The sequence below is a fragment of the Bubalus bubalis genome, chromosome 13, assembly GCF_019923935.1.
Source record: "Bubalus bubalis isolate 160015118507 breed Murrah chromosome 13, NDDB_SH_1, whole genome shotgun sequence".
NCBI classification, from domain to species: Eukaryota; Metazoa; Chordata; class Mammalia; order Artiodactyla; family Bovidae; genus Bubalus; species Bubalus bubalis.
The window spans coordinates 67,236,510-67,262,527 of NC_059169.1; the positions used below are offsets into that span (position 1 = coordinate 67,236,510).

General features: G+C 44.1%; 2 long non-coding RNA genes across 10 annotated transcripts in view; one reads left to right on the forward strand and one right to left on the reverse strand.

The window, feature by feature from the left end:
- The window catches only part of LOC102395459, a 358,379-nt gene that overhangs the window by 44,198 nt on the left and 288,163 nt on the right, over window positions 1-26,018 (reverse strand). For 5 of the 9 annotated variants that reach the window (XR_006639907.1, XR_006639906.1, XR_006639905.1 and 2 more), the window contains exons 1-4: window positions 11,454-11,508; window positions 10,789-10,865; window positions 3,388-3,436; window positions 2,095-2,557 (exon numbers count right to left, since the gene is read on the reverse strand). This is a non-coding gene — a long non-coding RNA (uncharacterized LOC102395459). Of the gene's footprint in view, window positions 1-2,094; window positions 2,558-3,387; window positions 3,437-10,788; window positions 10,866-11,453; window positions 11,513-26,018 lie in introns of those variants that run through there. The other 4 variants (XR_006639909.1, XR_006639908.1, XR_006543783.2 and 1 more) reach the window with 2 other exon arrangements.
- On the forward strand, window positions 4,290-16,569 carry LOC123328825. The gene is made up of 3 exons (XR_006543784.2): window positions 4,290-4,413; window positions 9,376-9,489; window positions 16,509-16,569. It is a non-coding gene; the product is annotated as an uncharacterized LOC123328825 (long non-coding RNA).

Consider the following 26,018-nt stretch of genomic DNA (forward strand, 5'->3'; position numbering starts at 1 on the left):
TATTCAGCAGTGCTTATGTTTCACCATGACCCCTGGATCTTTATATTTCATGCCTGCTTAGGTTTCCAAGCCTCCCTCTTCCTTTCTCCACCATTTTTGCATTTGTATATAATTTGCTTCATATATTATAGATGGCCAGGAGAAATATCAATAACCTCAGATACGCAGATGACACCACCCTTATGGCAGAAAGTGAAGAAGAACTAAAAAGCCTCTTGATGAAAGTGAAAGAGGAGAGTGAAAAAGTTGGCTTAAAACTCAACATTCAGAAAACTAAGATCATGGCATCCAGTCCCATCACTTCATGGCAAATAGATGGGGAAATGGTGGAAATAGTGACAGACTTTATTTTGGGGGGCTCCAAAATCACTGCAGATGGTGACTGCAGCCATGAAATTAAAAGATGCTTGTTCCTTGGAAGAAATGCTATGACCAACCTAGACAGCATATTCAAAAGCAGAGACATTCCTTTGCCAACAAAGGTCCAACTAGTCAAAGCTATGGTTTTTCCAGTAGTCATGTATGAATGTGAGAGTTGGACTATAAAGAAAGATGAGTGCCGAAGAATTGATGCTTCTGAACTGTGGGGAGAAGATTCTTGAGAGTCCCTTGGACTGCAAGGAGATCCAACCAGTCCATCCTAAAGGAAATCAGTCCTGAATTTTCATTGGAAAGACTGATGCTGAAGCTGAAACTCTAATACTTTGGCCACCTGTTATGAAGAACTGACTCATTGTAAAGGACCCTGCTACTGGGAAAGATTGAAGGCAGGAGAAGAAGGGGATGACAGAAGATGAGATGGTTGGATGGCATTACTGACTCGATGGACATGAGTCTGAGCAAACTCTGGGAATTGGTGATGGACAGGGAAGCCTGGCGTGCTGGAGTCCACAGGGTCACAAAGAGTTGGACACAACTGAACGACTGAACTGAACTGATAATTTGCTTTGCCCCCAAATTTAGTACTTGGCATTGGTTCCAGCACTGGGCTGGGCACTGGGGATGCTAAAATGAATAAGACAGAGTTTGATGTGGGAGACACAAAATTAAGAGATAGTTACAGGGGACTTCCTTGGTTGCTCAGTGGTTAAGACTTTGCCTTTCAACACAGTGGGTGCAGGTTCAATCCCTGGTCAGGGGAGCTAAGATCCCACATTCCTGAAGGCCAAAAAACCAAAACTTAAAACAAAAGCAATATTGTAAAAAAATTCAATAAAGATTTTTAAAACAGTCCACGTTAAAAAAATCTTTTTAAAAAAGTAATGTTTCTCTTTAAAAAAAATCTGCACTCAAAACAGGCATCTGCTGGGCCAATTAGATCCTCACTCATAGGTTGTTGAATTGGGAAATAATGCAGATTCTCAGGCTGTTTGCCACAGGGGCTGAGATGCAGTGGGTAAGACCATGAATAGCCTTGAGCCAGCTGAAGTCAAGAGCAAGCCAAATTGTGAGGAAGTAGAAACATGATTAAGTAGAAGATATAATGTTGTTGTTGTTCAGTTGCTAAGTCATGTCTGACGCTTTGCGACCCCATGGACTGTAGCCCACCAGTCTTCTCTGTCCATGGGATTTGCCAGGCAACAATACTGGAGTGGTTGTGATTTTCTTCTCCAGGGAATCTTCCCCACCCAGGGACTGAACTTACATCTCCTGCTTGGCAGGTGGATTCTTTACCACTGAGCCACCAGGGAAGCCCCAAAGATATAATATGGAGGGGTTACATTAGGTCAAAGGTAGGGGGAGAAAAAGATAAAGCTTATGTATAGAGAGAAGCAGAAATCCAAGAGCTAGCCAAGTCCCTACAATGGCAAAGCACCAGGTCCACGACTTCTAAGTGTCAATGTCCTAAGAGTTGTCTTGTCTCCAGCTCTAATATCCAGGTAGACAAATCCCTCTGTGGTTTCTTAACAGAAAACTTCTTCTGAATCACTCCTCATTTCTTACAACAACCCCAGTCCCTGTCTATGTGACCAGGCTACCACAGGTCATGGTTCCTCTCAACTCAAAGTTACACATCCACTGGTCCCACCTGTGCTGGGTGCTAGAGAAACTGATGGGGAGCAGAGTGCATCACCAAGGGGTCACGTCACTTACTGGCTACTGCAGTTCCTCCAAAATGCTCACAATGCCCCTTCAACATGGACCAGCCACTTAGCAAGCTGTTCTTCCAGGACAGGCTCTCCAACAAGAAAGCATGGAGGATTCCAGGTTAAAACAAACAAAAACACTTACAGATTACATGCCCTGCATCTCCTCACGCCCCTGGAAAGCTGTGATGGTTCTGGCTGCATCTGCTCAAGGGGGCCTTTTTGTTCCACTTGGAATCCACCCTTTGCTCTGGGACTCCAGGGTTCTCAGTGATTCAGGGGTGGGAGGTGGCCTAGGTCCTCTTCCAGCTCCAAGAGAAAGTGATTCCAGGATAATCTGAGTGAAATGGGGTTTCTTGCATTATTCCTTGACCTCTGGTTGGGCTGCAAGACAGCAAGGCTTTGGGGGCCATCAGAACCATGAGATGAGAAGAGGAATTGTTACAAGCTCTTGAGCCCACCTTGAACATCTGCAGGGAGAAGGAGGCCAATATTTTACCTTCTGAGGATCAAGACTAAAGAGCTGCTGAACTACCGCTGATGCATCTGTGGTCCAGGGCAGGGCTGGGAGGCAGCCCCGAAGCCACTGGGTCACTCTCACTACTTTCACATAAGACTGCCCCAAATCCTTGACCACAGAGAGGACTTTCAATCCCTAAACACAAGAAGGGATTTACATCTCCAGCCCCCCATGTATCACGCTGCTGAGTAACTCCTGTGGGTACACCCAGTGAATGCGTGGTCTTTCTAGCACTAATGCCATAGTGAATATGCTTGTTCACTGGCGAGCTGGTCTTCTCAGGCCATTTACACCCACTATTCCCCAGTTCTCCTTGTGCCCACATGCCACGGCTGATGCCAGGAGACTGATCCTATGGGCATCTTTTTGATCACTGCTGGTGATGATGTGGTTATCTAAGTCAGGACCACTCCCTACCAGCCAGACAGGGCCAGTTCCGGACCAGGGAGAATGGGTTACTCGGGCAGGCTCGGTTCCTGCCGAGATCTCAGCTGGGCCCCTGAATCACCACTGAGCATGTTGAGAACTCTGCCCCACAACCCTCTGCAGGCCTGACTCATGGGGCAGTTTCCCCAAAGAACTCCCACAAGCCCAGGTACTGCTCACAGGATGGTGGCCGCCTCCGCATAGATGAGCAAGCAAAGCCAGCCTCTAAGCTTGCCGAGCTCTGCTTAAAGATACAGGACCTCGTGCTCAGGGCCACATACAAGCTGCTACATGTGTACCTCTCTGCCCTGGGTTTCTGGTTTCTACCCTGACAACATAGTGTGGTGAGCCTACCTGGGGTCCCCTTCATGCTGATAACAGCCAGTCTTAGAAAATGCAGTACCTGATGGAAGAAAAAAAGAGAGGGGGAGGGTGAGAGAATTATACAAAATAGTATCCTCAGGAAAGACCTTGAGTTCCCGAGCCCAGCCTCAGAGATTCTGTTTCTGGGTGTCTAAAAGTAGCCTATATTACTGTACTTTTAAAAAGGCATCCCAGATAATTCTGACAGGTTTGGGAAACATTCTTCAAGTGTATACATACACACATGCACATAAATAGTTTATTTGTAGGTAGGACTATACAGGAGTAACCATGTTGTCAATAAATACTCTGGGATGAAAAGGGTCTTATCTAGGGAGACAGGTAGCTGACATTAGCTAGCAAAATGATCCTGAATAAATCAGATCTCTCCTCCAAGCCTCATTTAGAAAATAAAGAGTTTAGATTAAATTCTCTCCAGATCCTTCCAGATCCAAAGACCATCAATGTTGTCGATATTACAAATGCCCACCGTCCTCAGATTTTCACTTTCCTTTCAGATATGTAGTTGTAATCTGAAGAGAACTGCACAATCAGGTCAACCCAGAAGGGTATTTTCAATATCTTCCTTCCACATAGGTGACTAATAGTTAGAAGTATAGGAAGTATAAGTGAAGAGAGCAGGTAGTGGAAGTATAAATTAAAGTGAATGAACCAGCTGGGGTGTAATTGAAACCTTCCCCATCAAATAACTATAATGACTTGCAGCAAACTATAAACAGAGAGACACCCAGTCCTGCACTGTGAGAGCTGCCATAGGGAAGGGAGTCAGTGCTGGGGAAGGAGCTGACCAGCAAGGGAAGGCTGGGAAAACAGGAGAGTTGGGAGAAGAAGCAAGATGGCAGCCACCAGTGAAAGAAGCAAGCCGGCTGAACCCAGAAGAGAATTCAGGTAGAGATCAAGCCAGAGAAGCAAAAACCACCTGAAAACTTACAGATTTCAAGAAAGCAGGAAGAAAGAAGCCGGAGGCCATACGAGAAAGAAGAGGAGATATTTTATGTGAGTGAATCTAAGGGCATTTTCTTAGCCTCCATCAGGAGCAGGGCAGGGCTGTATGAGAAGGACTGGCCCTAGTGAATAATTAAATTTGCTCAAGAGCAGATATTTCTAATCTGGAAGCTTAAGGAAGACAGAAATGGGTGCATTACCAAGACTCCTAGCAAGGTAAGGCAGAACACAAACCAAGTCCATTTTGAGATCTTAAATAACCTCAGCTGTTGCAGGCTGAGGCACATGGGTTTGCAAACAGAAGTCATAATTCTCAGTGACTGTACACAGACAAACCAAGTAATATTTAACGGCTATGACACTATTTTATGTAAATCAAATTTCCTCATGTAAATCTGAAGCATTTATTTCACATGAGATATTCCAAAGAGCCCTGAGAAAAATGAAACAGGCCAAAGGATAATATTCCATCAAAAACATTACCACGGGGACATTTTTTAAAAGAAAGTGCTGCCAGCGAAAGTTCGTGGTCTCGATGCACAGTGAGGCCAAACAAACTGAAACGTCGGGGTTTGGAGCTGAGAAAGGTTTATGGCAAGGCTGTGCAAGGAGACAAGCAGCTAATGCCCTAAAGAAACCCTGTGCTCCCCGAAGTGGTTTCAGCAAAGCATTTTTAAAGGGCAAGTGAGGAAGGGTTGCAGGGTGTATGGTCAGCTTGTGCATGGTTCACGGATGAGCTGATGGTGAAGTCACAGGGTCTAATATCAATCCTGAGGCAGAGGATGAGATGATCAGATAGCATCACCGACTCAGTGGACATGGTCTGAGCAAACTCCAGGAGAGAGGGAAGCCTAGCACGCTGCAGTCCATGGGCTCACAGAGAGTTAGACATGACTTATGACTGAACGACAACAGGCTCCAGGAGGCCTGGGGCTATGTGCTCATGATCATCAAGCAGTCAATATTTTCCATCTCAGGGGGCGGTTCACATCTGCAAAACAACTCAGGAAGTGTGCATCAAATACTGTTATCTGGATACTTCAGAGAGGAGCTGAAGCAGGGGATGTAGGCAAAGGCCTATCCTAGGAAGTTCCCAGAGGCTCCTGCTCAGTTACAGAGCTGTTACCAGTTGTGAATTTCAGAGTCCCTCCATCTTGGCAGGAAAACTGAAACAGGGACAAAATGCCACAGGAACTTATAAATCTCAGAGGAGACAGACAGTCTCCCTCTAGCTCTGGAAGACGAACATTCCCCATGATGTCATCAGAATTCTCCATCCCACCTTATTATATCCCATAGATAGATCATCTCCTTTGGGGACAATATCTATTTTTTCTTTAAATTACAGGCTTACCTTTCTTTGTTTGAAATTTCCTTAAGTCTCTGAAATTCTGAAGATATTAGCAACAGTCACGATTTAACTTTTTTTTAAACGGTCACATCTGTCTTCTGCGTTTCATGACTCAGTTCTTTGAATTTCCACTATCCAACCTGACCACCATCAGCTTCCTTGTCCTCTTGCCATCTGGCTTCTGGACTCATGGAGAACTTCAGCGATCCCTTCCTAATCGAATTCAATGGTACTGCTGGGTCCCCGTCCTTAGCGTCACTCCCTGGTATCCTCTCTCGACTGTAACTCTTCCTTAATTCTTTCTTGCCTTGGCTTAAGAGATAACTTCTTTTCCTCATCTGTTTGCTCCTTCCTTCTTTTTCTATCTGTGAGTGTGAAGTCCAGTGACAACAAGGATCAGAGAGGCACATAAGTGATGGAGGCAGACCAGGGGTGAACTAGAGCTAAGAGTATGTTCAGCTAGAGGGGTGGTCGTTACTCAGCATTGACGAATGACCACACTCAGGGAAAGAAGCCCAGTGCTGTTGGGGGTTTTGTTCACAATCTTTCAGGAAATCTAGGAATCTGGATTTTTATGGGGAATCTCCTTCTTCAATGTGAGAAATTAATTTTTTAAAATTTTATACAAATACATGCAAGCCAGACCAGGCACATGGACCACTGTGATCAGCCTGAAAGCTGTGTGACTGTCACCTTGGCCCCACACTTCTTGCTGTATTCCACCACATTGAGAACATGGGCTCCTGTGATCAATGAGGTCATGTGTGAAGTTGGGAGTAAATCGAGACCACACACAGTGTTGTTTGTTGGGAAAAAGAGACACGCTCTTATTTTGTGCTATGGGATACCCTCTAGAAGTTTCCTCGAGGGTGCTGGAGAAACAGGGAATTCAGGAGAGACAAGTGGAAGCATTCTGAATCCTGAGCCTTCACTGAGCTTTGTTGGCTGCAAAGGACAAAGATGCATCTGGCCCTCCAATAGCATTGGAAGCAGAGCATGGGCAACTTGGGGTCCAAGGCAGTTCTAGCAATCTGGTGTCCATTTGGCAATCTGGTTATCCATCTAGCAATCAGGTTATCCATCTAGCAGCCTGGTTATCCACCTAGCACATTGGTTGCCTACCTAGAAATCTAGTTGTCTACCTATCAGCCTGGATGTTCACCTAGCAACCTGGTTGTCTACCGGGCAACCTGATTGTCCACCTATCAGCCTGGTTGTCTACCTAGAAACCTGGTTGTCTATCTACCAACATGGTTGTCCACCTAGCAGCCAGGTTATCTATCTAACAACCTGGTTGTCCACCTAGCAACCTGGTTATCCATCTAACAACCTGGTTGTCCATTGGGCAAGCAGCAACAGGATCTCAGTGATCTCTCTCTGGAGTTCCTCCTTTACCAAGTCTCCATGATGATCCGATTCCAGCTTCCTTGTGCAGTTCCCTTCTTGGGTCCTCCTTCCCAGCTAGTGGACACTCGCCCACATCTCCAATTCAATTCTCTCTGAGAAGAATTCTGTTTGACCTAGTTAATCATTTTCTGACCTTGTTTGAACATTGATTTTTGTGCCAGGCTACCTCATAGGCTGCAAGCCAGGTAGAATTTGATTCCTTTGAGTCTCCATTCTCAGGTCAAGTGCCCCTAACCTGCAGGTCAGCTCAGCTTCATGAGCAGGGGAAAATGTTGGTAAATTCAGAGTGTGATCTGCCAGACACGGCTCTCCTACTAGAAGTCAGGGTGAGACAGGCAGCTGATATGTGAGACACTCATCTCATCAGTGACTCTGAGATGGCATTACAGATGAACCTAGTTCCAGGGCCGGAATAGAGACGTAGACATAATGGATGCATGGACACAGAGTGGGAAGGGGAGGGTGGGATGGATCGGGAGCTTAGGTGACATAAATACACTACCATGTGTAAAATAGATAGCTGGAGGGAAACTGATGTATCACATAAGAAGCCCAGCTCAATGCTCTGTGACAACCTACATGGGTGGGAGTGATTCAAGAGGGAGGGGATATATGTATACATATAGCTGATTCACTTCCTTGTACAGCAGAAACTAACACAACATTGTAAGGTAATTATACTTCAATAAGAAAAACAACAAAGTTAAAAAAAAAAGGAGTTATTGAAACTTTCAGTACAACTAGTACTTGAATAGGAAAGGAGTTTCTGAGGAAACAGGAAACTTACTACGACTTATGCCATGATTTGAAGAAAAGAGAAAAAGTGTTCAGACCTAGTCAGCTCAGAGAACAAAAGTATCCGTTATAACAGGGAAAGGGAAAATCTGAGAAGGCTGCCATTTTTGTTAGCGGACAAACTTAACACTTAACTTCATCCAACCTACTGACTCATTAAGAAAATTAAAAGGTCAGAGAGATGGAAGTCAAAATGTCAGATTGATAAAGCTCCCCTGGAGAAGTTGGCTCAGACCTTGACAAATGGGCTTCACCCTGGAAATAGGCAGATCTACCCACCTCGTCATAAGCTAACTGGAATCACCCATGACCACTTGCTCTGCTAAACTTGCTGACTGGCAGGCTGTGAGCAGGGCAAGGACCGGGACCAGGTAGGCTATGTAACAGAGTTGATTTTCTCAAACTTGCCAGACAAATTCAGGCACTCCTGCCTTTGGGGAAGAGTGAAACCAAAGGACAGATGTTGAATGCAGAAGAAGGAGGGGGCATGGAGCCCTCTAGGAATTGTCAGGTCAAAGCTCTATGCATTGTTTTACAAATTCAATGAGATAATAAAGTGATTTATTTAGCCAAAAGCTTTTTGAGAAGACCAGGTCCCTGCTCTTCTGGAGCTTACCATCTATGGGAAGGTAAGTATTCATCTGATCACCAGAAATAGATATACATTTAGAAACTTGAATAAGTGCTTTGAGGGAAAAGCACCTGGTCCTGGGAGAACAAAAATAAAACCAACTCACCCAGCATGGAGGTGATCAGTGATCAGATGGTCAGAAAAGGCTCCCAGAAGAGAGGTATTTGTGCTGAAATCTGAAGGCAAAGACAGACAGAGAGCCCTGTAGGTAGAGGAGTGGAGTGTGTAAAGACGCCAAGGTAGACAAGAGAAGGGCACCTGGAAGAACTACAAGGAACCAATTTGGGTGGAGTCGTGAACAATGAGAATGTGCCGGTCATGCAGGTACAGAATAATGCCCCCTCTCTCCTCCACAACCATTTGGGAAATTCACATGAAGGAAACATGGTGACTAACAAGGACTTTAAGGCAGGCTAGCATCCAAGAAACAGCAACATCTTTTTAAATAGTTACAAAAAAGAGGTGCTTTGATAAAAGAAAGGAAGAGCTTAAAAAGGTGGGGAGTGATCCACAGCTCTACCTCCCGCTGAGAAGTAAGTTAAGTCAGCTACCGCTGAGAGAATCACAGACTCCTAGAGAGAGAGGCAGGGCCACCACAGGTCATCGTGGCTAAAACCATTTCAATGGACCGATGGGGCTGAAGAAGGAGAAACAGCTGTTCAGCAGAGAAGAGAGATGGGCTGTCAGCTGGAGGGAGAAGCAGAGTCATGGGACTTGTATTAATGTCTTCAGATTCCTGAAAATAGCACCTAGCAGTTTGGGGACCCATTCAAATATTCAGTTAAATAACTTCTTTTCTTGTTTAGCTTTGTTTTCCTTTCTTTTTCAGGGAGTAAGCTGTCCTGCAATGTAGGGAGGCAGTGGACTCTCTGTGGAAAAGGATCTTGGTTTCCTGTTCATGAGTGGGGCTAAGAGAAGTCACTCTAGCCTTCAACTGCATCTGGTAAGTTGCCCAGTGGGCTATCCTGGTGGTTCAGTGGTAAAGAACCCACCTGCCAATGCAGGAGACATGGGTTTGATCCCTGGGTCAAGAAAGACCCCCTGGAGGAGGAAATGTACTGATCTCCAGTATTCTTGCCTGGGAAATCCCATGGACAGAGGAGCCTGGGGGGGGGGGGGGGTGTGCAATCTATGGGGTCACAAAGAGTCAGATATGACTAAGCATACACAATGACCAGGTTACCTTGATGAAAGGTAAAATTTTCTGCATGGAAAAACTTAGAGACTGACTCCAAAAGCTGACTTCTTGAAAATCCAAGCACCAAACTGTATTCTCCCTAATCACACTTGGGGCTTCCCTGGTGGCTCAGCTGTAAAGAACCTGCCTGCCAATGCAGGTGTCTCGGCAGGATCAGCGATGGTGTTGCCAGCCCCCTGCTTACCGCCAGTAAGCAAATGCATCCTTGGGCTGAAACACGAAGCAGCTGTTAGCACCCAGGGAAGGTAACTGGATCAGAGCTTGTAAGGATCCATTACCCTTTCTGCTCTCGGAGAGCTGATATTTATTGCAGGATGTGAATGGCGTCCTCTCATGCTGCGGTTCTCAAACATTCGTTCATCAGAATCATCTGGAAAGCTTATTAATACCCAAATCACTGTCTTCAGCCCCAGAGTTTCTTATCAGTAGGGCCAAAGGACTTGCCTCTTCAACAAGCTCTCAGCAATGCTGGTGCTGTTGGCCTGGGGACCCAACTTAGGAAGGTCCTAGGGGATCCTTGATTCTCCTAAAATTTCACACGCAGTCTGTACATAGGTGCCTGTGTATTTTTGTTCTTGAATGTGCTTCATAGCTTTCCTCAGAATCTACAAGTGAATCAAACCACAAACCAACAAAAACCAGTAACTTTAAGAACATTTACTGGGACTTCCTTGGCGGTCCAGTGGTTAGAACTTCATCTTCCAATGCAGGGGGTGTGGGTTCAATCCCTGGTCAGGGAACTGAGATCCCATATACCTCATGGTCAAAAAACCAAAAACCATGAAACAGAAGCAATATGGCAACACATTCAATAAAGACCTTAAGAACGGTTTCCTTTTTTTTAAAAGAACATTTACTAACACAAAATTTGAGCAAACTCTAGGAGATAGTGAAGAACAGAGGAGCCTGGCTTGCTGCAGTACATGGGGTCGCAAAGAGTCAGATACAGATTAGCGAGTGAACAACAACTAACACAAAATACCAGGGGAAATGCTGACCCCAAAGAGAGATGAATATACTGTAGTATAGGAAATATAAACTCACTGGACAGAGCAAAATCTGTTCCACAAAAAGTGTTCAGAGTCGTTGAGTAAGAGCTGGGTACTGGTTGATAGGTACAACTGAAAGAGATTTGGATAGGAATTAATATTCTCACCCTACAGGAATTTATTTTTAATTATAGATAATTATGCTGAAGTACAAGATGATTTGAAGCACTGCACTATTCAGGAGTAATAATGCATGAATTACTGATGCAATCTTTAAAAATGTAACCCATCATTCAACACCGGATCAGCAACCGACAGAAGGCTATGATCTGACATCAGTATGGTACAGTAATATAGTTAACACTGGCCTTCAACCCAGCCTTTAAGAGCCCCCACAGAGCCATGAGGTGCTGAAACTTGCGTCTCCCTGTGGAGCCAAGTGAAGTCTTGTATCCCTGCTAGCTGCGCTCCCCATTGGCTGACTCTCAGAATCCCTTGTTTTTAGAGATTCAGTAAGTTCTCCACGTACAAACAAGTTCTGTTCTGAGAGCTCATCTGTAAGTCCAACTTGTTTGTAAGTCCAACTAAGTGAGCCTAGGTACCGAATTAACACAATCGGCTATATAGTACTGTAGTGCAATAGGTTTATAATACTTTTCACACAAATAATATATAAAAACAAACACAAAAATAAATATGCTTAATCTTATAATACAGTACCTTGAAAAGTACAGTACGATAGGGCTTCCCTGGTGGTTCAGTGGTAAAGAACCTGCCTGCCAATGCCGGAGATGTGACTTCAATCCCTGGGTCAGGAAAGATCCCATGGAGAAGGAAATGGCAACCCACTCCAGTATTCTTGCCTGGGAAATCCCATGGCCAGAGTAGCCTGACGGGCTGAAGTCCACGGGGTTGCAAAAGAGGTGGACACAACTGAGCAACTAAACAGCAATGGTACGATAGCTGGCACACAGGGGCACACTCACATCTTGGAAAGTTCACAACCTGAAGGTGCATATATAGGGGACTTACTGTCACGGAACACAGCATCTTGTGTCCAATCAGATTTTGGTTCAAATGCCAGCTTTGGCCTTTACTAGTTATATGATCTTACAAAAGTTACTTCCACTTCTCGGAGCCTCAGTTGCCTCATCTATAAAATGGGGATGAGAGTCAAACACACAAGGCTCTTCTGATGAGTCAAAGGTATAACATGTAAAATGCCTGACAGTGAAAATTCAACATGTGGTCACAGAAATGTGGTCTTGCCCTGGACTGGTGTTGCTGGCTGTACCACATTTGCCTGTTATGCTTAGAAACTAACACCTACTCTTCCAATGAAGCCTTCCAGATCCAGTTTTGTTTTAACAGGACAGAGCAGTCTGCCTAATTTTGATATGACTAACATTTCATGGGGTTTCCCTGGTGGCTCAGCTGTAAAGAATTTCACCTGTCAATGCAGGAGACGCAGGTCAGGAAGATTCCCCTGGAGAAGGAAATGGCAACCCACTCCAGTATACTTGCCTGGGAAATCCCATGAACAGAGGAGCCTGGCGGGCTATAGTCCCTGGGGTCACAAAAGAGTCAGACATGACTTAGCGACTAAACAACATTTCACAGGGCTGTTGCTCACAATCAAAGGATGGTTCCTGAGCATGCAAGTCAAGTAAGAGCCTTCAGTCAGTGGGAGAAAGTGCCGGGCTTGCTGACTAAACGTCTGCCCGACACGTATTCTCTCTCCTGAATCTGAGCGACCACAGACAGAAGACAACAAAGGAGAGGGAGGAGAGGGGAAAAGTAGATGATAAATGTCTCCCACACAGTGATGGCTAATTTCTATAGCAAGAAAGCTGACGACCGACTGCCTTACTCAAAGTGAAAATACCTGAAGAAGAAGGGGGAAAAAACCCAAGTATTAAGCACCATCTGTGAGTCAGTTTTGCTTGCATATGATTACATAATGCCCTTTTCAGAAAGGAACAAAACAGAAAAAATATTGCCCAAGTTTATGGAGCCAGTCTTTGGTAGAGTCCGGATTAAAATACAGATCTGTCTTACACCAAATGTCACATGCTTTCAGTTAAACCATACTGTCTTTATCCAGATAATTGACTTCTGTGCCCACCAGGCTCCTCTGTCCATGGGATTCTCCAGGTAAGAAGACTGCAGTAAGTTGCCATGCTCTCCTCCAGGGGATCTTCCCGAAGCAGGGATTGAACCCACGTTTCTTATGTCTCTTGCTTTGGCATGTGGATTCTTCACCACTAGCGCCACCTGGGCTTCTACTTCATAGCATTGTTATTTTAAATGGAAGAAAAACACACAAAAAAGATGTTAGAAAAACACACAAAAAAGATGTTAGGTATAGAAAGAAAAAAACCACCGGAATGTACCTAAAATAACTGCAAGTAAGTTAAGAAGAAAGCACCTACTCATGCACAACCAGAACAATAAGTAATGACCAAACACACAGAAGCACTTGACACAAAATACACGATCCATCTCAGACTGTAAGACCTTCTTTATCTCACCAGGAAGGCCAAAGTTAACCATGCTAAATGGCAAAGGCAATGAGGTCAAAGGCCTGTTGGGGGCAGCAGAGAGTCAGAGGTTGGTGAGCACTGTTGGCCATCAAACTCCAGGCCAACAAAAAGCCTTAGTGGGAGAGACATTATTGATAATTGAGAATCAATGGGACTCTGCGCAAAGAGGTCAACAGAGGTTAGGGTAGACCTGGAGATGGGTCTTTGCATTTGGGTCCAGACATTTGCGTTTAGTTGAGGGTGGCAAGAGGCACATAACCAGAGAACAAACTGCCCTAGCAATGAGTTCAAAGACCATGGGTTGCTGATGGCCTTAGAGCTTCAGTGGAGCTCCTTGGGGCATGAACATGCTCAGCTCTAATGAACAGACTTAGCTTGTATTCCCTTGTGACAAGAATATGGACCTGGGTGGGCACAGTCTATAAGGTTACTTGATTGGCCCCAGAAAGCATATAAGTTTGTTGTTCAGTTGCTAAGTCATGTCTGACTCTTTGTGACTCCATGAATTGTAACACACCAGGCTTCCCTGTCCTTCACTATCTCCCAGAGTTTGCTCAAACTCATGTCCATTGAATAAGTGATGCCATCCAACCATCTCATCCTTTGTCGTCTGCTTCTCCTCCTGCCCTCAGTCTTTCCCAGCATCAGGGTCTTTTCCAGGGAGTGGGCTCTTCGCATCAGGTGGCCAAAGTATTGGAGCTTCAGTTTCAGCATCAGTCCTTCCAATGAATATTTGGTTGATTTCCTTTAGGAGTGACTAGTCTTGAGTGCTCTCCAGCACCACAGTTTGAAAGCTTCAATTTTTCAGCCTCAGCCTTCTTTATGGTCCATCCCTTACATCCATACATGACTACTGGAAAAACCATAACTTTGACTATATGGACCTCTGTGGCAAAGTGGTATCTCTGCTTTTTAATATCCTGTCTAGGTTTGTCATGGCTTTCCTTCCAAGGAGTAAGAGTCTTTTAATTTTGTGGCTGTGGTCACTGTCCACCATAAATTTGGAGCCCAACAAAATAAAATCTGTCATAAGTTTGAGACTCCTGATTTTAAACGGACCATATTGAGGACCCTGGTAGGCTGCAGTCCATGGGGTTGCTGAGAGTCAGACATGACTGAGCAACTTCACTTTTACTTTTCACTTTCATGCATTGGAGAAGGAAATGGCAACCCACTCCAGTGTTCTTGCCTGGAGCATCCCAGGGACAGGGGAGCCTGGTGGGCTGCCGTCTATGGGGTTGCGCAGAGTTGGACACGACTGAAGTGACTTAGCAGCAGCAGCAGCAGCAGTATCCCAAGAGATAGCTTTGAACTTAACAAGACCTGTTACTGAAATTTTAAAAGTCATAGAACGTGAGTGGAGTTCAGAGCCTACACAATAGAATGGGTCAACTACAGAGAATATTTGACACACACATACAAAAAGAATAAAGACAATGTCCACATTCGCATTCACATCTTAACTTAGAGGAGTTCCCACCACTGGTCCGATCCTCTAGTGGACATAAGGACACATATGGCATGGTCACTGCCCTCCAGTGGGTTGTGCACTAATGTAATTGGGGAAATGGAATCTGTATGTAAGAAGGTTTGTAACGCTGCCTTGGCATCTGTTAAATGCCAGGTTAGTGGCTAAACAATAAGGGCTAGAGGTGTTCTGAAGTTCATTGTGGTCTGAGATGGTTTAGGCTGACTTCACAAAGAAGTAGAACATTAACTGGATCTTGGATAAAGGTTAGGCTTAGGTGGTTAGAACAATAGCAAGGAGGGTATTCCAAGAATGGGAAACTGTATGAGCTAAAGAGAGGCAGCAGGAAGGTGTGGGCAACGTTAGGGACCATGGGCAGATTAGGCTGGATGAAACTGTAAATTCATGTGCAAAGAGGAGCATGCATCCAGGGATTTTGAATAATCTCACTTTCAGATTTGTAAGGCCATATATGATTTTATATGGGAAAATATGATTTTCACATCAGGGTTTGTCACTAAACCTGATAAACCCCTGGAAGCCAGGAAAGTAAGTCCTGCTGTTGCTGCTAAATCGCTTCAGTCGTGTCCGACTCTGTGTGACCCCATAGATGGCAGCCCACCAGGCTCCCCCGTCCCTGGGATTCTCCAGGCAAGAACACTGGAGTAGGTTGCCATTTCCTTCCCCAATGCATGAAAGTGAAAAGTGAAAGTGAAGTCACTCAGTCGTGTCTGACCTCAGCGACCCCATGGACTGCAGCCCACCAGGCTCCTCCATCCATGGGATTTTCCAGGCAAGAGTACTGGAGTGTGGTGCCATTGCCTTCTCTGAAGTAAGTCCTATAAATCTGTAAATAATGCCATCATTGTGTCTACCATTTGGAACATGGTAGACTCAATGAACCATACAATTTGTTCTCTGTTCTTCGAGCATTGTGTTCCTAATAAATATTTTGTTATCAAAAAACATATTACAGCCTTAGGCCAAGTTTTCAGATGTGCAATTCTGAAACTATATTTTTTTTCCTTTTGGAATTTTAAATATATGTATAAGAGTGTAACCTAAAAAATTAAATACGATTGTCTAAATCCATATATCTATCTTGAGTGAGGCATTTCTTTTCCCCTTATCATGTAAGGGCAGGTTTCTTATACTTTCTTATCATTCATGGAGGTACAATTACATTACACAGCTTCTCTAAGCAGTTAGTCTATGGGGCAGACATGAGCATTTTTTTTGTCCTTAAAGATATATGAATCCTAGATGATTTTAAAGACAGTTGTTTATAACTAATAACATGAAATGTCACTCATTCTTCTCAATTAATTGATCTTATCATATGCAATTCTTGATATAAAATCTCTGCTATAACATAGAGAACAGGGTTGTGGTTGCCAAGGAGGAGAGGTGTGGGGAAAGATGGATTGGAAGTTTGGAATTAGCAGATGCAAAAGACTACAAATAGAATAAATAAACAACAAAGTTCTACTGAGAGCAGAGGGAACTATATTCAATATCCCGTGGTAAACCATAATGGCTGCTGCTGCTGCTGCTGCTAAGTCGCTTCAGTCGTGTCCTACTCTGTGCGACCCCATAGATGGCAGCCCACCAGGCTCCCCCGTCCCTGGGATTCTCCAGGCAAGAACACTGGAGTGGGTTGCCATTGCCTTCTCCGAACCATAATGGTAAAGAGCATGAAAAAGAATGTATATATATGGGGCTTTCCTGGTGGCTCCATGGTAAAGAATGCACCTTCCAATGCAGGAGACCTGGGTTCTATCCCTAGCCTGGGAAGATCCCACATGCTGCAGAGCAACCAAGCCTGTGCACCACGACTACTGAGCCTGTGCTCTAGAGCCTGGGATCCACAACTACTAAGCCTGCACACTTTAGAGCCCGTGCTCTGCAACAAGAGAAGCCACTGCAACGAGAAGCCGGCTGACTGCAGCTGGAGAGTAGCCCCCACTTGCTGCAACTAGAGAAAAGCCCGTGCAACAACGAAGACCCAGCACAGCCAAAAACAATTAAATTGTTAAAAATTTTATAAAAGAATCTATGTGTGTGTGTGTGTGTAACTGAATCACTTTGCTTTATAGTAGAAATTAGCACAACATTGTAAATCAACTATACTTCAATAAAATAAATTTTTTGTAAAAAGCTCTGCTGTGGAAGAAATACCTGTGTTTGTGACTGAATACATGAATGAATGAAGACGTGCAGAATTGATGTTTCTCAAAGTGCAAGCAGTGAACCTGCTATATCAAAATCAGCCAGAATGCTGGTCTAAAAATGCAGAGTTCTCTAAGGTAAGGCTCAGAAACATGCATTTTAACAAGTTCCAGGGTGTTTCTCACATATCTGAATGCCCGAATCTTTGCTGTGGAGTAGGGAGAGGGCAGACTTTGAAAGACATGGACGCTAAGCTAAGCGGTATCCCAGGACAGATCATTTTGGATGAAAATAACACAAGCAAAGGAGCAGAAACCCCAAAGAGCACTATCTCCATCATGGAGGTAAATTAAAGGTCACGTAAGGTGGGGCAGTGACAATAAAGGAAAAGCCTGATGTTGAACACCCACCTGCAAAGGAGTTTAAAACTAACCGACAGACACTAGGGAGCCACTGAAGGCTTTGCAGCAGGTGAGCTCACTTTGCAGCAGGTGAGCAGTGATCTGGGCTTCAGAAAGTAAACTTTCTAACAAAGCACAGCATGAACAGGCAGAGGTAGATTCTTGAGACAAGTATACTTGTATTCGTTGGAGTGTTATAGCCATAGACCAGGTGAAAGATGATGAAGACCCAAATCAAGGTGCTGATCTGAAGAGACCAATGGGGCCACAGAGGAGATAAGATCTATAAGACTAGAGGAGGAGCTGAAAAATGTCCCTGCCCCAATGACAACAAGGACCATAGAATGCCATAAATTAAATCTTCCATGAGGAGGAAGAATCTGTATGAAGCAGGCTGACACGTGCATGCATGTGTGCTTAGGCATGTCTGACTCTTTCATGACTCCATAGACGAACCCACCAGGCTTCTCTGTCCGTGGGATTCTCCAGGCAAGAACACTGCAGTGGGTTGCCATTTCCTCCTCCAGAGGATCTCCTCAACCCAGGGATCAAACCTGGGTCTCTCACTTGGGCAGGCATATTCTTGACCACTGAGCCACCTGGGAAGCCAAAGCAGGTTGACACATTTGCTTCTAATTCATCCATTACCTTGCGGGTAGAACATCTCATTGAACTCACCGACTTGGCCATAGCCCTCTGCTGCATGCACTGAGCTCTCCTGTGGGCCAGTGTTACTCAACCTCATCAAATACCAACTCATTACCTCCTAATCCAACCAACATTTCTCAGATCCGTACTTTGTGGAAGTCACGGTCATTTCAGGGAAGGGTGGGTAAATGATGAATTAAAATGTAGCTCCTGCCTTTCTGAGGCAACACAAGCTAAGAGTCATTGATGTATTCATATTTCCCATGAGCCAGACCTTGTGTGGAACAGCTGATATACCAGGTGAATAAGCGACAGTGCCAGTAAACCCACATACAGAGACAAATTACATGTTGATGAGGCACTAAGTCTAAAACTCATTCTTCTAGCTCACAAGTTCAAATGTTCATTCAATCAGACAATTTTATTTTTCCCATTTATTATTTTTAGAGGGGGAAAATTTATAATTTTAAACATAAAATGTCACCCTTATCTATTTTATGTGTAGAGATTACACAAAACTATTTTATTTGGAAAAAAAAAAAAAAAGCAATTCTGCAGTTGAGAAGTGAAACATAGCCTGACAGTTTAATAACCACTAGACTAAAACCTGGAGCTTCCCTGTCACCCTGGACAACAATCAAGGGTTGATAGGTTACTGGCTGCCATGTAAGAGCTACCACACAATTTCCATACAATTCTACAACCCAACCCCAGCTTTGGACAACTTGGTCTAGATCCAATAGGCGTGTCCACAGGATGCAAACATAGGTGTTTTAAATTCAGTTTGTAAAACTTAATCACCCAGTTTTCTTCTTCTTTTTTTTTCCTCTCCAAGACACCAGCCAAGTATTTGGACTGATTTTTTTCCAGAAAACTTACTGGTTCACATCACTTAGACAAGAACTCTATGTCCAGAGAACTTGGAGTTTCAAAGCCATGTGATGATGCAATGAGACATTTGACCAAATTCCATCCTGGAGCTAATGATTCCACCCAAACGGAGAGGAGTGGCTGCTTCTGGTTTGAACTAGTTCTTGAGGCAGCGGAGCCTGGTACCAACATCCCTGGACCGGAGATGTGGATATTAGGATTTTTGTCCTTGCTCTATTACTGATGGGGCTTACTGGCTCACTGTAAATGGAGCTCAGTGGTAAAGAATCTTCCTGCCAATGCAGGAGACTCAGATTTGATTCCTGGGTCAGAAAGATTCCCTTAGAGGAGGAAATGGCAGCTTACTCCAGTATTCTTGCCTGGGAAATCTCATGGACAGAGGAGCCTGGGGGGCTACAGCCCATTGTGTCGCAGAATTGGATATGACTAAGTGTGCATGCACCAATGCACCAGCTGCTAATGAGCTGGACTAAGTCTCACAGGTTTCCTCATCTATCAGTGAACTACTTGAACTGGTTGATCTCAGAGACTCCACTCGGCTTTTGAAATTTGTCAATCCCAAGGAACGCCTCTTAAAGAACCATTCTCCAACTTGGCCATTCTGGGTAAACATGATCTGGTCCTGCTGAAATTTCCTGTTCTTGGTCATTGCTATTAATTAGCAGAAATCTATGGCATAAAAAAATTAATCATAGTGCAATAAGGATGATAACATTTAGCCAGATGGTGAGGAGATGAACTAAGAAGGGAAACTTCTTTTTCATTTCCAAAGCCCTGTTTCCAGAGTTTGCAGGCTCCTTGAATTTGGGAAGATTACCAACAAATCATTAGTCGTTTCTGCAAGCAGGGCCCAGACTTAGTGGCAGGGCCTGACTTTGAAAGACTCGAAGCTAGTCTGAAATTTCATTTGGAACCTGATCAGAAATAGATTGTGGATGGTAACGAGATCTACCTCTTTCTGGATTTGAGGAAAAAGAGCCTTCTGACAAGTGGGTAGGAAGAAGAAGTCTTCTCAATCCAGAAGGTGCAAGTCAGGGCCAGAGGGTCTGTCCTTTATACTGTCAAGCTAAGAAGGAGGATATTTTAGGCAGAAAGAGAAGAAAGAAGGAAGGAAGGAAGGAAAGAAAGAGGCATGGAGGGAGAGAGGAAAGGAGGGAGGGAGGGAAAGCAGTGGGGAGGAGAAGAAAGGAAGGAAAGAAGGAAAGAAAAACTTGCTAAAAAGCCTCCTGCTGTTTGCAGTTCCCTTCCCCTGGCTAGGAAGAGGAGAGTTTTATTAAACTCTTCCCTTTGTGTCTGCATATCTTAGGGGGTGACTTTTCAACTCAGCAACTTTGGGTTAGAACGTACTTTGTAAGCAGATCTGGGTTTTTGAAATCCTGGTGGAGTCTGGTCTCTGTCCTTCCTGTGTTTATCCTTAAATCCCCATCATCCTTCCTTCTCTGGTTATTTGTAGTGGATTCAGGTCAGTGGCTCAGGATTGAATTATTTTAAAGACTTGACAGTAACTTCAGAGGCAAAAAGAGAACCTTCGAGATTCTCTGAAGTTGGCTCATAGCAAGAAAAATGCATTCTGTGCTCCAACTTAAGGATATTTGTGATTTTGGCTTACAAACCGGATTCATTTCTTCTAGCTTCTCATCCCTTAGTGTGCTGGCCCCTCGGGAACAGGAGAGAAGGCCTTAGATCATTAATAGAGACCCGACTCACATGCACACTTTCACCAAGGGTTTGGCCCAGATGAAACTGTAGGAAAAGGCCGAATAAAGCACGTGAGTGTTTAACCGAACTCAAACAAATGATTAACTACAATGTGAGGGGAAAAACAATAACAGGAACCAACAATGGTACGAGCTCAGATGAATCATATGTCAACCCTTGCTGATTGACGTCAGACTGGCTGCAAACGGTGTTTGACAAGTTAAGGACAAGTTGACCTCCAGGGTCAGATGCTCCTGCTGGTTAAGATAATTTTCCTTTTCCAAGGGACCTTCTCTAAAGGTGTACAAACGCAACGTAGAGGGCCTTTCAGCAAGTTACGACTGTTGCCCTAAAGAGATTGAGATTATCTGAATTTATCCTAAAGAAAAAACAAAACATCTAACAATTTCAAGACTTCAAAACAAAAAATTTAGATTTATTCTCTATTGGATCACCTTCACAAAACATTCTTTATTCTTTCTACTTTGCTTCTGTCACTATCTCTCTTCCCTGCTTTTTATTTTCTTATGACACTTATTACCAACTGACATGCCATCAATTTGTCTATTGCATGTCCCCTATTCCACTAGAATGTAAATTTTTTAAGAACAGGAAATGTTCTTCTTTTTGCCTGCACCAAACAGCTTGTGGGAATCTTAGTTCCCTCACCAGAGATGGAACCCAGGCCCCCCTGCAGTGGAAGCATGGAGTTCTAACCAGTGAACTGCCAGGGAAGCCCCCAAGAATAGCATCTTTTTATAGTCACTGTTGTATCCTCAAATATGGATCATGCCCAGCTCACAGAGGTATCAATGAATGAGTGAATCTAATCAAATACCTATCTAAGGGCATTTGGTAAATGTTAGTTAAGAGTATTAGTAAATGAAGAGATAATTAAGTCTAAAAAGAAGGAAGGAAGCAGATTAATTGATCACCTATAACAAGATTTCAATAAATGTTAGCAAACAAAAATGACCATTGCTTTTATTATTACTTGAATTATCTGTCCATGATTTTAGATGACATATAACCAGGAGCTGATTGGTCCAGATAGGGGCCGCTGTGATGCCTGGGGCGACCAGCCCCCACGCCACGTGGTTTCTTAGACGCTAGTAGGCTAGCTAGAGATTTTTTTCTCATGATAATTGTCTACAGCAGGGTTCCAAGAAGGCAAGCAGAAGTACTGAAGGCCTCTCGAGGCATCGGCTTGGAATCAGCACGCCATCACTTGCTACTGCTGCCTTTGGGTGGTCAGAGCAAGTCACAAGGCCAGCCCATATTCCAAGGGTTAGAAAAGCAACTGTATCCCCTGATGGGAGAGGCTATAAAGTCACATTGCAAAGGAGACAGAAACAGAGAGGGATGCAGACTTTGCTGGGGGTCCAGTAGCTAAGACTCCTTGCTTCCAAGGCAGGGGGCATAGGTTCAATTCCTGGTCGTGGAACTAAGATTTCACATGCTGTCCAGCATGCGACTCTCTCCCTGCCCCATTCCACCCCCAAAAGAATTAGAGATGGTTTTGCAATCTGCCACAATGGCATATATATTCATTTGATGAATTCCTCTCTACTCATTAAAAATGAAGTCTATGTAGCAAATGCATAGAGTTAAAAAAATAAATGAAAAATTTGTGTATTCACTTTTTTATTGTTGTCTAGTTGGTAAGTCATGTCTGACTATTTGCAACCCCATGGACTGTAGCCCACCAGGCTCCTCCGTGCATGGGATTCTCCAGGCAAGAATACTGGAGTAGGTTGTTATTTCCCTTTTCAGGAGATCTTCCTAATCTAGGGATCGAACCTGCATCTCCTGCATTGGCAGGCAGATTCTTTGCCACGGAGCCACCTGGGAAATACACATGCGAAAGGTCAGAGGACAAGAGACAGATATGATGGTTGCCGGAGGATGGCAGAATTTGTATTTTTAACTATTTGATAAAAATATTCTGACAGCTTTACTGGAGAATGCTAACCTCACACCATATCTGCACGCTATGTAAGGCACACTTCATTCCTTCAATAGGATTTGACTGAAGTACCCAGTGAATGAACAAAAGAATTATGGAGAGAAAAAGCAAATGACCTATTTTTTTTCCTTTTTAGACAAAATGAATCAGCCCCCAAATTCCATGCCAGACAGTTCAGCTGACAGAAGGAACTGAATGTGACATAGTCTGCATGCTATTTCTAGGGAAATGGAGTTAGAATTTTTAGAGTACAGAGCAGAGAACCTTCGCCTGTTAAAGTATTTTGCACGGGAGTGAAACCCTTCATTGCGTGACTAAATCAATGGAGATTATCTTCTCAGTTGGAATTTCCTTTTGTCTGCACATGTATCCTGCCAGCACCTGCTCCTACATTTACTTCAGTCGATGAGTTCTCAAGTGAAGGACTCGAGTCAAGGTAATGCTGAATATTGGACAAAGGTTACTCTGTAGATATTGATTTCATGGCCTTTGACTCAATCTGAGGTCAGTCACTGACCCGCACATTGCGCTCAATGCCATGGGTTGACATGAGCCCCTGCTGGTGTGGTCCTCACTAGCTCGAATTTTGTGACGCTTAGGTTCTAATACAAACCTGCTCTTGGGTCAGATTTTTTCAGGATTGTTTTCAACAGGACTCACCTGTGGTCTGACTGGCAAACACACCGTGGTGTGTCATGGGAAGTCGCATGTGGGTTTACACTAAGGATGAGTCCTCACATGTGGCCAAAAGGCACAGCTCTTGTGGGACAGCAAAGGAAAACAGAATTATAGAAATTCAGAGCTGGAAGACGACTTAGCCTCTGAGGAAAATCATGCCCAGGGACAGTGCGCTTTTTTTTTTTTTTTTTTTTTTTGGTAACTTTTTATTTTGTATTGGGGTATAGCTGATTACAATGTTGTGAAAGTTTCAGGTGAATAGCAAAGGGACTCAGCCATATGCGTACATGTATCCCATGGAATTTTCCAGGCAAGAATACTGAAGTGGGTTGCCATTTCCTTCTCCAGGGGATTGTCCCCACCCTGGGGTCGAACCTGTGTATCCTGCATTGGCAGGAGGATTCTTTACCACTAGTCCCGGGATCAAACCTGTGTATCCTGTATTGGCAGGAGGATTCTTTACCACTAGTCCCAGCTGGGAAGGATTCTTTACCACTGAGCCACCAGGAAAGCCCTGTGAGTATTGAATCTTAAGGAACTGGAACTCTGAGAGGTTAGATTTCATGTATGAACCCTCAGGAGGGGCACACACACGTGCTTAGGAGGTCTGGTGGGCAGCTTGAAGGAGTGAAGCCAGCCAGCGGGCAGGAGTGAGGTTACCTCCGCAGGCTCCTTTGCAACAAGGGCCTTGGGGTGACTGGTCAACATGATGATCTTCTGCCAGTTCAAAGAAGTTCAAGAGGACAGAGTCTGGGTGTTGCCCTTTTCATGTCTTGGCCAGATTCTTCACCCACTGATGTAAGAACCAGACCATCCTTCTGGGGGACGTTCTGGTGATAGTTTCTTCTTTGTTATTTTTTCAAAAGAAGCCAGAAATCTGAGTTTTACATGAAATCTTCCAATTTTTAAATGCTAGTAGTTAACTCCAGTGGTGGAAATTCTTTGGGGAGAGGGGGTGGAATCACGTCATCCATGGGCTGAATGTGGCCCTCAGGTTGCTCTTTTGAGACCTCTTTTCATTTGAAGAAGGGTGAGACAGGAAAAGCAGAGCAGGCACCCCCTAAAATCATAAAGTGGATGAGACTTATTGGAATTGAGGAAGTGGAGAATCTTTGTTTTATGTTTCTCAAAAGGAGACATGAGGTTTAAAGGCTGTGTGACCTTTCCTTAGTGAATGGCCACCCACATGTGGCCACCCACGTGGGACCCTCTGTGCCACGAGCAGGGGGGTCATGAGGTTGAAAGCCTAGCGGTCACTGCACTCTCCAGACTGCACTATCCATGCTCACCCTCCAACCATTTTCTGGGTGGGAAACAGGAAAGGTCTTACAGAAACAGCCAGCAGCACAAGACCTTGGAGTCTCAGTGCTCTAAGCAACCTTAACAGACATCTGGTCAACCCTATCATTTTATACAAATAAACTGAGCCCAAAGGAGGGACCCCAACTCTCAGCCTCATATAGCTGGTTCACAGCTGAACTGAGATGACAGCTCAGACCCCTACTCCCCGAACAGATTGTCTTGAAAATCTTTCCTCTCCCCCACCTCTCATTCTCACTCTGGAAAGAGTCATCGTAAAGGATATCTCTGAAATGAAAAATCAAAGACCGCTTCCTTTTGGTAACTTGGTGAGACTTTTCATATCAAAAATTTCACCAGCCAGGAAAAACCATCTTTCTCAAATCCTGCACCCCTGATTAGGACTTAGAAAAGAGAGACACCAAAGCCATTGTATGCTTTGCTTAGTTATGATGAAGAGCTTGCTAAGTGTACACGTGTGACAGTCTACCAGGCATTTTATCCACTCTACTGCCGTTCACCTTTATGATTATCTCCACTTTACAGTTGGGAGAACCGAGGCTTCAAGAAGCTAAGAAGTCTGCCCAAAGGCTCACAACTATTAAAGGACAGAGCTAGGATCTGGCAAAGAGCCCTAATGTAATAAGTATGGCCCTATGGCTGAACTTCACCCCTGACTCAACTCCCAGGAGATGTTAGCTTTCAAAGGCCCAGTTCCCAGAAAACCTTCCACCATCCTGGCATCTAGGAAGCTGCCTCAGTCTCTTATACAAAACACTACTGTGCCCACCTGATCCCACTTTTTTTTTCAGTCTCCAAAAACGTGATCGTCTCTCATGATGCCAATTACGCAGAAACAATGGACTTCTGCTCAATAGTTAACTATTCACCATGTATGAAAGAAAATCCTGGAATGTTTACTTCAAATATGAAAGTGCCGGCTCAAAGGAAAACTCTTTTAATAATTCTCTGGAGTAGGGGAAGAGTTCTAGAGGAAGCCTTCTTGCAACTTTAACCAAAATGTCGTGGATTGTGTATACGATAAGAGCAGAATGTCTTGATCCCAGGAGAATACACAGAAACAGAGGAGGTAATTGGATTAATCGTTTTGACGCCTGAAAGGATGACAAGAAACTTTTAACCTACCGATAATCAGCGGAGGGAGCTGTCATTGTAGATGGCTCAGCCAAACTATGGGGTATCATCACATTAGCTAACTGCCTGGCCAATTAGAGGCATGTAATTCTTTCATATACTTATCCTGAAAGTGAAGATGATTCAAAACAGTTTCCTTGTCTCTGACATGTATCCAAATTTTTAATAACAGCTAAGCCCTTTACTAAGTAATTGAATAAAATAATGCATTCAAGCCCCGGAAAACCTTCTCAGACCTCTTTTTCTCTCTCTGTTTTATTAATGGAAAAATGGATTGCGATTCACATTTCTAGACTGGGCACATGTCACGTGATAGGTTTTTTTTTTTTCTTTGTAAAACTTAGGCATTCCAAACTCATTGGAGGAGTT